Source organism: Microcebus murinus, chromosome 14 (genome assembly GCF_040939455.1).
Source record: "Microcebus murinus isolate Inina chromosome 14, M.murinus_Inina_mat1.0, whole genome shotgun sequence".
Taxonomy (NCBI): Eukaryota; Metazoa; Chordata; class Mammalia; order Primates; family Cheirogaleidae; genus Microcebus; species Microcebus murinus.
In genome coordinates this window covers 60,311,423-60,324,309 of record NC_134117.1, presented here as the reverse complement: position 1 = coordinate 60,324,309, position 12,887 = coordinate 60,311,423, and the positions used below count along the sequence as shown (strand labels likewise).

Here is a 12,887-nt window from a genome sequence, read left to right as displayed (position 1 = left end):
GAAACTCAACTGCACATGTGCTTTTCCTCATGAAATCATTGTCATTCATACTTCCATTTTCTCACAGAGAATATTAAATAGATGTTTATTTGAGGGTCAATGTATAATAAAAATCAACAAATTTTGCTGCTTCTTCAAAAAGTTAAATTAGTGTTTTTCTAATACCAGCACAGGATTGTGAAGAATATAGTGTTAGCGTAGCTTCATTCCATTGCCTTCTTCCTTAAGCACCAGCAGTTTTACCTACCATTGAATTTGAATTGTGAAAGCAAATGTCAACACAGTGAAAAAATTCAAAGAACATTTTTTTTACTACTTCACAGAAAGGCCATTTTTAATAAGAAAAGAGAGAAACAATTTGAAGGCCCTACAATTTATTGTCTAACGACATAATTTCAAGTAAAGTGAATATGTGATTAAAACATCTTGATTTCCCAAAACCATTCAGAGAAGGGAGGCTTCACCAAAAGCAAAGTGGCCCAAACCACAGAGTGTCACATACTGGCTGCTACACACTTCAGTGGTCCCAGCTCGGGCTGGCTGGGACAATGCAGTGGCCATGGGGGTTGTGGGGAACCGACGGGTCCCCGAGGTGTGTGCCCACTCCTACAGCCCTGCACCGCACCAGCAACTCCATGCGGGGACTGCAAGCTGGGGGCAGCGTTGGACTCTACAGCTGTGCCCAGGCATTGAGGTTGGTCCTCCTGTGCTCCCTGTGGGGCGCGCACCATTTCCCTCACCTGCTCACTAAAAGCGACTCACACCCCTCCCCCAGGGTTTCCAGTTCAACTTGTTTCGCTTTTGTGCAATCTCCTTTTAGAAACTCCACTTGTGTTGGTGGGTCGTATTTGGGGTCCACAGTCACGTGAATTTTGCTGATCTCTTTACATCTGCCCACTTCATTTTCATTCTTTCCTTCCTACACTGGTTTTTCCAATGTGCAATCATGATTTCTTGACAAACACCAGAGCACTATGGACTTCCCCAGTAGCTACGACAAAGTCTTCTGGCTCATCATTCTGCCACATCAGCCACATCACTTCCAGTCCTTGGCATGGGCCCAATCTCATTTAGCATCCAGATTTCCCACACTGAAGCATTCCAGTTGTCCAAGGTAAATCTTAGCTACTGACCAGCTAATTATTTGAGTAACAAAATTAGCTCCTCATCTGGGACTCTCTTGATTGAAGATAATAACATTCACTGTGAAGAGATTATACGCCTCACGAAGTTTACCACAATCCAGTAGGCATATAGTTTTGCTGGGGTGGTCTCCTTCTGAGGTATTTCTTGTACTTCCCATAAAGTTCACTTGTTGGTGCTTGGTAGAACTTCACAGAGTTGGTAAGGCCACGAGTCCTAACTGCATCCAGAAACCCTGAAGTGCCAATGCCGCCAACATCCACAGTATTCTCAACTAAGTCAAAGGATATTTTGACGTGGCTCTGGGCTCTCAGGTTATAGATCTCTGTAGGCTTTACTTAATTAATGGTCTTCACAGGGGAGGTACTGTCGGTGAGATCACCATAGCGCAATTTCATGTTTCTAGGATTCAAAAACATACTTCCTTCAATATGAGCCTGGGGAGTTTCATACACATGTTCAATTCGACCTGTATTGAATGAACTGGATCGCAGTACAGTTCCATGGACCTCATAGCCTTTCTCGAGCAGGAACTCGGCCAAGTATGAACCATCCTGGCCAGTGATGCTAGTGATGAGCGCCATCTCTAGCATCCTGAGCTTGTCCATCTCGCCATCTCTGGGCATTAGGACAGCACACTAAGGCATGTGTGCCATGTCCTGGCAGGCTGGCATGCAGCTGCAGGCAGGGTAGAGCTAGTGCAGGTGGTGACACCTGAAGGAACGTGGGGATGTGCCAGTGTGGAGCCACAGAGCCAGGCTGCAGGTAGAGGAAGAGCATACCCCAGGGCCAGCCACCACAGTCGCACGGGCGTGCACAGGAGACCTGCAGGGAGGACCTGGGGCTGGCCGAGGTGTGGGCCTGGCAGCCAAAATAATATCTTACTATTATTGTGAAAATTGAGTTGACCGTGTGGATCCTCCGACAACTTCTCAGGGTCTTTCAGGGGTCTATAGACCCGTCTTTGAGAATCACTGATTCTCAATGCTGTTTCTCTATTCTGGACCTCTGTCTGGAACTATTAAATACAAACTCTTACTTCTGATGTTCTAGTAGATAACGTTATCTGAATATCCTCATAATTCTGTATGTTTAAACTCATCTCACCTGTCTCTGCTTTTTCACATTGTACTTGCTCCTCTGTTCTTATATTATCCTTCTCCATTAATGACATAGCCATCTATCAATCATCTCATTAGAGACATTATAGTTATACTCTCAACTTTCACTTTCCCTCACTTGTCATACCTGCCCAGTCCCAGTACTTGTTAATTTTGCCTCCAAAAAATGTTTCTTCAATCTATTTTATTCTTTTCTTAGAATTCTTAAGGTTGAGATCCTCGTCTCTCTCCTGTAACACTACATAGCCTGGTAATTGGTCTTTCTGTGTCCTTGTCTTGTCCTTCTCTTCTTGTCAATAACTGTGAAATGTCTTGACTTTTACCCTACTTGCAAGCTAACAAATTAGACTGCCACAGTTTCATAGGTGCTGACAGAAGACAAGAACTTCCTGGGTCAGAGAAAAAGGAACTTATTACTCCAGGCAGAGCAGATATCTTAAGGCTTCATTATCCCCTTGGTTCTATTTTCCTCTACAGTCGTTAGGGGCATTGTGTTGATGGGCCCAGGTGGAAGTTATGCTCACAAGTTTGCGTCACAATTGAGGAATCGCAAACTTAGGAAACTCCGGGCTTTTGAAGTTCTTTGAAATCTGCATACCCCTTACTCTGAGGGAGATGCTGTCTTTCTCCTCTAAGACTTTTTGCTATATAAACATTCTTTTTTTAAAATTTATTTCAGCATATTATGGGGGTACAAATGTTAAGGTTATGTATATTGCCCATGCCCCTCCTGCCCCCTCGAGTCAGAGCTTCAAGCGTGACCATCCCTCAAACATTGCACATCTCACTCATTGTGTTTGTATATACCCATCCGTTCCTCCCCCCTCCCACCTGCCCAACACCCAATAAATGTTATTGCTGTATGTCCACTTAGGTGTTGATCCATTAATGTCAATTTGCTGGGACATTCTTAAGATAGTTGAGAACAAAACTTGATACAAGTCCTGCAGAGATGTGAGAGACCTATGGAGAATTGTCTCCCAACATTTTTTTTTGTTAGTTTCCTGTACATTGTTGCCAAATTATGTTTCTGAAATATAGATTTATCATATAACTCTGATCCTAGCCTGTGTTTTGATGTCATGCACTATTAGATCTCCATAAAATTTGCTATTATGGACCCCATGTTTTACTAATTCCTTGAGAAAGCTATGACCATAGTATCCCTCTGTGTTTTTGTACATATAAGTTTCTCTGTGTATAATTCACTTTATTTTTCTTGTTCTCAGCCTGATAAAATCTTCAAACTTGAAGAACTAACGTATGTATCATTTTCTCTTTGACCTTATCATTATGCCCCATACTCCTTAGTGCTTTCAGAATATTTTGTCCATACTGTGGTGTAACACTCCTTGTACTTTGTTTTCATCTTCCTCCCCTAGACTGTGAACAACTCAAAGCTTTATTTATGTTTGTATTCCCCCACAGAGTACTTTGGATATAATAAGAGTTTATAATAGAGTTTATTCTATTAATAAGTGTCTAATTTCATTGTGGGTACCCAGTAACATTTTTATTTTGATAATGTTACAATTGAGATACTAATCATATTCTCAGACTTTCTGTGTGTAAATCTTTTTTCTGAAAGAACTCTATACATTTTAATTATCTGTAAGAACTAAATCACCAATGTTGTTTCTGGGTGTCTATTGACAGATTTACAGAAAACATATATTACCACCCCTATAATTGATACTGTCATTCTGCTTTTTTCCCATATGAAAATGACATCTTTGTCAGATTAAAAAATGATTTCTCATTATTTTATTTTGCAGTTCTTTAGTTACTGTGCTGAGAATATATATGTTTATTGTCCATTGCTGTTCATATAATTGACTTTCTTTTTTTAAAAAATATAATTTTGCAAAAATAGATACAGACAGCCTAAATGTGAGTTCTCCAGAGTGTGAATATATCTGGGAAATTGTCCTTTGATTCTTTTGTCCTCACAATCAGCTCTCTGGACTATGATACAGTTGTTACCACATATTTACACCTGGTGGAGAGGCAGGCTCAGAGCTATAGTCTCTTATTAGAGTCAGTCAGGAGGGGCCAGAGTGGCATAAGCAGCTCATCATCACCATGAGAATGGCAAAGAGAATGTCTTAAAAGATTTTATGGCGTCCTCACTTTGAACAGGAAATAGTGTCAACGGTGGTGTCCTCAATACAGATGAGATAGCCAGTGAAGATTGCTCTTCTGTTTGTACAGTGCTACTGATTTTCTTACTATGTTCACCCTCTCTGTGTTTTCAATGCTTGCATTCTTTACTTAGATTGAAAGGGGTATTGTCATTGCCTATGTTTGTGGATATCACTGCATTAGTCACCACCCTTGTTGTTACAACCTGGGAAATATTTTTCTTATTGATTTTTGAGAGTGCTTCCTACATTAAGGATACTGATAATCCCCATTCCCTTATGTGTGTGGGCATACTCTCTCTCTCTCCTTCTCCTTCTCTCTCTCCTGTTTCCTCAACACGTTGAGTATCCCTTATCAGAAATGCTTGGGACCAGAAGTGTTTAGGATTTTTTTCAGATTTTGGAATATTTGCATTCTATACTTACTGATTGATCATCTCTAATCTGAAAATCTGGAATCTGAAATGTTATATTTTTGGCTAAAGTGTGGAAGGGAAAACTTTTTCCCAAAATGGCTATATATTTATGTACTGAGTTCAATGTACTGAGTTATTCCCTCTCTTCCATTTCCATGAAATGTCATCTTTATCCTATACTATATTACCATAGGTACTTGGGTCTGTGTTCAAACTCTTTTTTTTTTTTCTTCTATTGATCTCTGTATTCGTACCAATTCTTTTTATTACAGTTGCCAAATGATGTATTTTAATACCTGCTAGTAAATCTTCCCCACATACCCCGATCACTATTATTCATCTTTTTCAGAATGTACTTTCTTATTATCCTTTCAGGAGAATTTGAAATTTATATCGATGTTTTCAAAATATCACATTGGAGTTTATAGGTTTTTGGGAGAGAAATAACATTTTTGTAATAATATTTTAGAGTAAATGTTTGTCTTCCTTTTTGGCCTACATGAAGATTTTCCATTTTTATTTCTTACAGCTTTTTTTTTTTTTAGACAGAATCTTACTCTTTTGCCTAGGCTAGAGTGCTGTGGCATCAGGCTAGCTCACAGCAATCTAAAACTCCTGGTCTCAAGCAATCCTTCTGCCTCAGCCTCCCAAGTAGCTGGGATTACAGGCATGCACCACCATGCCCAGCTAATTTTTTATATATATTTTTAGTTGTCTAGCTAATTTCTTTCTATTTTTAGTAGAGATGGGGTCTCACTCTTGCTCAGTCTGGTCTCAAGCTCCTGACCTTGAGTGATCCTCCCGCGTTGGCCTCCCAGAGTGCTAGGATTACAGGCGTAAGCCACCACGCCTGGCTTCTTATAACTTTTTATTATAGAAAATTTCAAACTTACACAGAAGTAGAGTGAATAGTAGGTATAATGAACTCCATGTATCCATTATCTAGCTATTAGCTTCAATAATTATTCACATTTTCCATACTCGATTTATGTATCTCCCCTATAAAGCAAATCCCAGATATCTTATCATTTTATCTATAAATGCTTCAGATTGCCTAAGCATGATACTTTAAAAATATCTACCATGATATTATCCACAATACTAATATCTTAATGCTATTTAGTATCTAATTTAGATTTACATTTTCATAATTGTTTCAAAAATATCCTTTTAGGATAGGTTTATTTGGATCAGTATTTAAACAAGAATTCAAACATCTGATTTGTACCTTGTGCATTTTAGTAAGTAATTATACTTTTTAAAGTGTCATTGACCTTTTTTTTTTAACAGTAACTAGGTTATTTGTCCAGTAGAATATCTCACTTTCTGAATTTGGTCAGTTGCCTCATGTTTAGTGTTTGCTGATAGAGCTAGAAGTTTGGTTAGATTCGAATTTCATTTCTTTAGGCAAGAATCTTCTAAAAATGATGCTGTATCATTTCATTTTTATCTCATCCATGACCCATCATATCTGTTTGTTCTACTTTTAATGATTCTGAGATTAATCAATGGGTTCAAGTATGGTTTCTTTTGAGTGCCATTATATATGGAATTTTTTCCTGACTGTTTTTTCTAGTAGGTTATTGATATATCAGAAAGTTTTTTTTTTGTTTTGTTTTTTTTTTTTGTTTTTTTCTTTTCTGTGACAGTCTCTGCTGGATATCAGAAAGTTTTTAAAGCATGTGTTTCAGTAACTGAACATCCTACCAAGTTCTCTTTACTATTTCTAATAGTTTTTTCATAGATTCTCTTCAGTAACCATTACAGAATAGTGGTTCAAATTTGAGCTTTGATGGTAGAGTATCTAGAATTAAATCCTAAGATGGTTGCTTAGCCTTTCTGTGCCTCAGGTTTTTCATCTGTGAATTGTAGATCATGTACCTACCTCACAGGGTTTATTTATAATGAAGATTGAGTTATTTCCCATAATATGCAGAAAATACATGTTCATTTTTAGTTTTCCTGTATCTTTTGCAGATTGTGATATTATGCTTTTACCTTTTTAATACTTTTAGTCCTGCATTTAATTTTAGGATATAATTATATGGGCCGTAACAGTGTTAAAAAATGACAGTGATATTAATGCATCCTGCAATAAAATTATGGCTAACATTTATTGTAGTATTTTATGCTATTGTGGTATTATACATAATAGTTGTTTTAGTGGTATGTTTTGAATATCATCAAAATAAATTTTTGTTAGCTATTGAGATAAACAAGTCATTTCTCTCCATTGATCTGTTAATAAGATACAATTCATCAAATACTTATTATCTCATAGGTGTCAGATGCTGGGATGCATTAGTTAGAAGAGTGTTTGTGGCATTGGGAATGTTGGACAGAAGGAGCATTTTATAATATTAAACAGAGTTTTATTGAGAAGGTGAGATTTGAGTAAAGACTTTGAAGATTAGTAAAGATCTATGTGGCTAGCTGGGGGAAATCCAGTCCAGTTGAGGGATTGGTACTTGCTAAGGGAGAGCATGCTTGGCATATTTCACAATCTTATAAGGAGTTAAGAGTGTTTGGAGCAGAGAAATGGAGAATAGTAGGAGGTGAGGTTAGAGAGGCAATAGGTGGTAAAGGGAGTGGCTTGAACCTGTAGGGCCTTATAGACTATTGTAAGGATTTTTGCTTCTAACTGAGTGATATGGGGAGCATTGCAGGGGTTTGAGCAAAAGAATGATACATTTTGAAAGGATAGCCCTATGTGCAAGGAGATTAGGAAACTATTGTAATAGTCTAGTGAAAAAGTTACGGTATCTCAGATTGGTGGTAGCAGTGGAATTAATGAAAAATGGTTGAAATCTGGAAATAGTTTGAGGATAGAGCTAATAGGCTTTTCCAATGGACTGGATGTGGAATGTGAATAACACCCCCCCCCCCAAACTGGTCTTGTTGCTTCTCCTCTAATCCTATTATACATTATACACAGTGGCAAAAGTGATCCTTATTTACATTTGATAATTTCACTTTCTTGTTTAAAATCCTTCAGTGGCATACTGTTCCACTCCCAATAAAATTTATTCTCCTTACTATAGCTAACGAAGCCTGTATAATCTAGCACCTGCATTTTTTTCTAACCATTTCCATCTCCCTCAGTGAGCTCACAGCCATATTGGTGTTCAATTATTTTAATATGCCAAAGTATTTCCTGCCTCCGAAGCTTTATACTTACTCATCCCTCTGTTGAGAAAGTTTCCTAAACCACAAGTTCACCTTTTGCCTGATAAACTCATTTGCATATTTTATAGCTCAAATGTCCTTAGGCCTATTTAAAATATATTCTTTCCTTGTCCCTTTCCCACCCGTCCCCTTCTCAGCCATTTATTTTTTCTTCATAGCATTTCTTGGTTTTTTTTTTTAATTTAATTTTTTTTTTGAGACAGAGTCTCACTTTGTTGCCCAGGCTAGAGTGAGTGCTGTGGCATCAGCCTAGCTCACAGCAACCTCAAACTCCTGGGCTCAAGCAATCCTACTGCCTCAGCCTCCCAAGTAGCTGGGATTACAGGCATGTGCCACCATGCCTGGCTAATTTTTTTTATATATATATTAGTTGGCCAATTAATTTCTTTCTATTTATAGTAGAGATGGGGTCTCGCTCTTGTTCAGGCTGGTTTTGAACTCCTGACCTCGAGCAATCCACCCGCCTCGGCCTTCCAGAGTGCTAGGATTACACACGTGAGCCACCGTGCCTGGCCCATAGCATTTCTTATAATTGCATGTTTTAATTCTCTGTTTAATTTTTTTTGTTTTCTTTGGTATTCATTTTGTTTTGTTTTGTTTAGAATCTCCATGAGATGGGGATCATGCCTGACTTATTCAAGTTTGTGTTCCAGTGAAAGCATGAGTGCCTGGCCCTGAGAACCATCTTAGTAAATATTATTAGATTGGATTGAGTGACTAAATTATGAACGAATGAACAAATTTAAAGTGACTAAATTATGAACGAATGAGCAAAATATTTACATTATATGCTAGAGTAGCAGTCCTGGACGTTATACCTTAGGTTTCAGTTCAACTTTGTTATTTTGATATTCTCTTTTCTTAATCAGCCATTGCATATTGCTTATTTGAAGATAGTCATAAGTGATTCTTTATCAATAGAAGAATATTTCTTGTTGAAATTCATTTAGTTATTAGTATCTAGGCAAATCCTTAAATTTCAGGAGATAACTGTTCTTATACAGTCATACTCCCTGTCAGGAAGACATGTCAAAGGAAACATGAAACAACAGCTTAAAAGAGGTCTCTCTCTTCACCCCATTTTTTCTTTGAAGCTGTTATCCTAAAGGAAGAAAGGGAAAAAGAGAAATCTATGGTGTGAGTTCAAGTTTACTAGTGTAAGTGTTTAAGGAAGGGCCCTGTTACCATGACAACAAATGCATGAATTTCAAGTGGAAAATTTTTAGTGTATGGGACTAATAAGATTATAGCATCACTATTCTCTTTGATATAGAATTGTTCTTTGTCAAGTTAAAAAAATATTCTGGAAATGTCTGTTAAAATTAATTTTTAAATGTTTATATGATACTGTTTTCAAATTGTTTATTATAACTTCAAATTGTGATGAAGAATATGCTTTCATAGATCTATCATGCAGAAAGCTGAGCATTGAATTGACATTAAAAAATACTTTTCTAATATATACTAGATCTCTGCTAAATAGTAAACAAAATGGTAAATAGTTTAATGTATTAGGAGTTCTTGACAATAGAAAATGAACTGGCACTTTATGATTCCTTGCCTTAAATTCTTTGTAACTCCAGTAAAGGAAAGCTGTTAAGCTTTAAGTGCTCTGTCTTATTTGCAGGCTTTTATGGTAGAAGAGAACAGCAGTCAGCAATGATGATGGAAAACGATGGCAGGTAGACTTAAAACACCATAAAGCACAGACGATTGTGTGTAATGCCTTGAATTGAATCCTTTTTGAATGAAATGATCAGCCATATGTGCCACCCTTATGGACCCTGTAAGAAGAAGAGAAGAAATGTGCCCTAATGCTAACTGTGCATGAAATTGCAGTGTTAGGAGATATTGACCAGATGTTTCAATCTCAACAAATAGCTTGTTATGTGACTGAGTGAAAATATCTTTGCTGCTTTGATCACATACACCTTGAAGGAAGGGGTAATTTAATAGAGGCTGTCATAGTTCATCATTGTCAATAAACTTTGACTTGACCTTTGCCTTATGTTTTTGATGTTGCAGCTGATAGGTGTTGATGGGCAGATGTTTACTGCCTTGAGGGATTTTGCTTTTTATAAAGTGTATGCTAGAAATAGTAAAGGGGAAGGATTGTTCTCAATTCTTTTCTCGCTCTTTGGTTATTAGTTGGTATGCTTCTCTGCGGATTTTGTAGAATTTCTAGGCAAATGCATCTAAGTGACATTCTTACTTCTAAAGACCACTGTGGTTTTTGTCTAAAGGTTTCTTCCTTTCCTCACTTTTCTGCCTCAGTTTTAATTTGCTACAGTAAACTTCTATGGTGATTTTTTTCTTGTTTTATATATAGTATATTCTTCTGTTTTTCCATAACTGGAAATGATAAATATCTTAGAAGATCACCATAATTTCTGATTTTTCATAATTGAGGACAATAATTCCTAGAAATTAGCTTACTTATACAAGGTCACAGAGTTACTCTTTTCTAGGCCAACTCTGTATCTAGGTCTGATGACACTTCTTCCATTATGCTTTTCTTTACTTGCCTTTCATTCCCATGTCTAGAGTAATGATTAAGAGGATACCTTCTAAAATCAAACGCCTTGCTTTGACCTACCTTCTCTGATTCCTTAACTGTAAAATTGAAGTGAGATTACATAGTAGATAAAGCATAATGCCCAACATATAGTACATACTCAGTAATTTAACTCTTAAGTGTTGTTGTTTTAACTCATATTTGGCTAATCAGTGTTTTTTAGCTGAACCTTTGGTTTTAGCACAAGTTTTCTTAAGTTACCAGGGGAGAGTGTTAGAATATATGATTTTTAAAATTATTTCAAAATTATGATAAATATATGGATAAACAAAAAGGTCCTTTAAACTCCAGAGCAGCTATTACTAACATTTCCTTTAAAGTTGCTTGAGTGTACTACTGTATACATTTACAACATCATCTCACTATTTAAGGGAATTTAACAGTTTTAATTAATGTTATAAAAATGCTGTATTGAATTCTGATTGTCAAGACATTTTCTAGTAGGTTTTCTAAAAAGATCTTATTTCTCCTTAAGAGATCCTTGTTTATTCTCACCTAAAGGAAAGACTTACTTCATTATACATAAACAAGAAACAAAAAGCAAAAGTAGCCAAGATTTTTAAAATATTGGGAGAACATAGAAATGTAGGATATATACTGTCCATTTATTTTATAGAAATCTTGTTTCTTAGAGGCTTCTGGTGAATGAGTGAATAAAATCATGAAGCCTATTATAACACTAAATCAGGTGCTATGTTATGTTTTCATTCCCTAGTTTTGGACTTTTTTGTAGATAAATCCAGGCTATTTTTAACCTATGTTTGTTAGTCTTAAGAAAATTCAGTGAAAGTTTCAGATAATGTAAGTTGTTTTTAAAATCACAATTTACATAGTATTTAAAATTTGGATAAATATCTTTGGATTAAATGAGTTTCTTGCTTAATATGATACAGTCCTATATAACATTGTTGCTCTTTTGCTTAAAAAGAAAAAGCCTTATTTGTAGAAACAGGGTTTTCCTTAAAAAAAAAATTACAAAAAATAAAATAAAATAAAAAGGCTTCCTCACTGGCTATGCCTGGGTTCTGCATATACTCTCCCCCTACCTCCCTTTGGTATGGGTGGCCTAGACCTTTTTAGTAATCTGATAAAATCTGTGAATCCTCTCCTTAAAAATATCATCAAAGTTTCCTACAATTTCAGGAAGTTATTGATTTTTCCTCCTTCCCACACCCTGCCATGATAGGGGCCCTTGGACTTCAGGAATGCTACAAATCTCAGAAAATAATATTCATACTCCTTAGTATTCCAGATATTTAACAATTTGCCTTACAAATAACAATAGTGTAAATGATACTGATACAGTAATTATAGTAGTAATAATCATAATAATTAAAATTCATTCTGTGCCAACCTTATGCCAAGTTCTAATGGTATACCTTCAACCTGTATTAATGGTTATATTATTAATGATATCTCCACATAGAATGTATTCACTATACTTTTACTGGCTGCTTTAGAAAATACTACATGTTTTAGAATACAGAATTTAAGTAAGAGATTATAAGCATATGAGTATAAGATCTTTTCTTATTCACTTTGCATTCAAAAGTACCTGAATCCTTTTTAGAATATTGAACTTACTTTTAGTTTCCTAATTTCAATAGTGTCTCTGTCTCTCTCTCTCTCTCTGTCTCTCTGTCTCTTTTTTCCTTCTGTGCCTCTCTGCCCTTTTTCTCTGAAAATATAAAAATTAGCTATCCCACTGAAGACTCACATGTCCTGTAATTCCTAATTGCAGTTGTAGGGGAGGAATAATCTTTTCCTTCTAAGTTCTTAGCTGCTGCAAGGCCCTTGTAACAAATGACAGATAAACAAAAGAAAAGCATACAAATTTATAGTAACAAGTTTTATGTGATATGGAGCCTTCTTAAGGAAATGAAAGTCTGAAGAAATAGTTAAACCTGAGTGTTTTTTGCACTAGGTTTGATGATAGTAGAGAATTAGAGGGAAATGTGATGGGACAAAAGGGTATGAGCTAAAAATAGTAAATTGGGGGAAATTTAGCAGAGCATGTTTGGTAGGATTCATCTTAGTGTCCCTCCTTCAGAGATAAAGATGTCCTTTCTTCATGCTCTCACATGAAGATCTTATGACCTGCTTTGGAGGATATCAAAAAGTCCTTCCTGTACCTGATGTTTCTCAAATTCCTTCAGCTGAAAATATCGAGTATGCAAAGTACCATATTTTGGGGTAGCATGTCCTGACCCCTGTTGTAGTTAAATGTAACCTTGGACATAGTTTCTCATATTTATCTTAGGAAGTCTTCTTTGACCACTCCCCAAAGTGTGAATTAGGTGTTACT

The 12,887-nt window shown here is 36.3% G+C and overlaps 1 protein-coding gene and 1 pseudogene across 2 annotated transcripts in view; one reads left to right on the top strand and one right to left on the bottom strand.

Annotated features, from left to right (window-relative positions):
- The window catches only part of ADK (adenosine kinase), a 519,384-nt gene that overhangs the window by 198,784 nt on the left and 307,713 nt on the right, over window positions 1-12,887 (top strand). The window lies entirely within an intron of this gene.
- Window positions 495-1,797, bottom strand: LOC105868786 (GDP-mannose 4,6 dehydratase pseudogene; annotated as a pseudogene).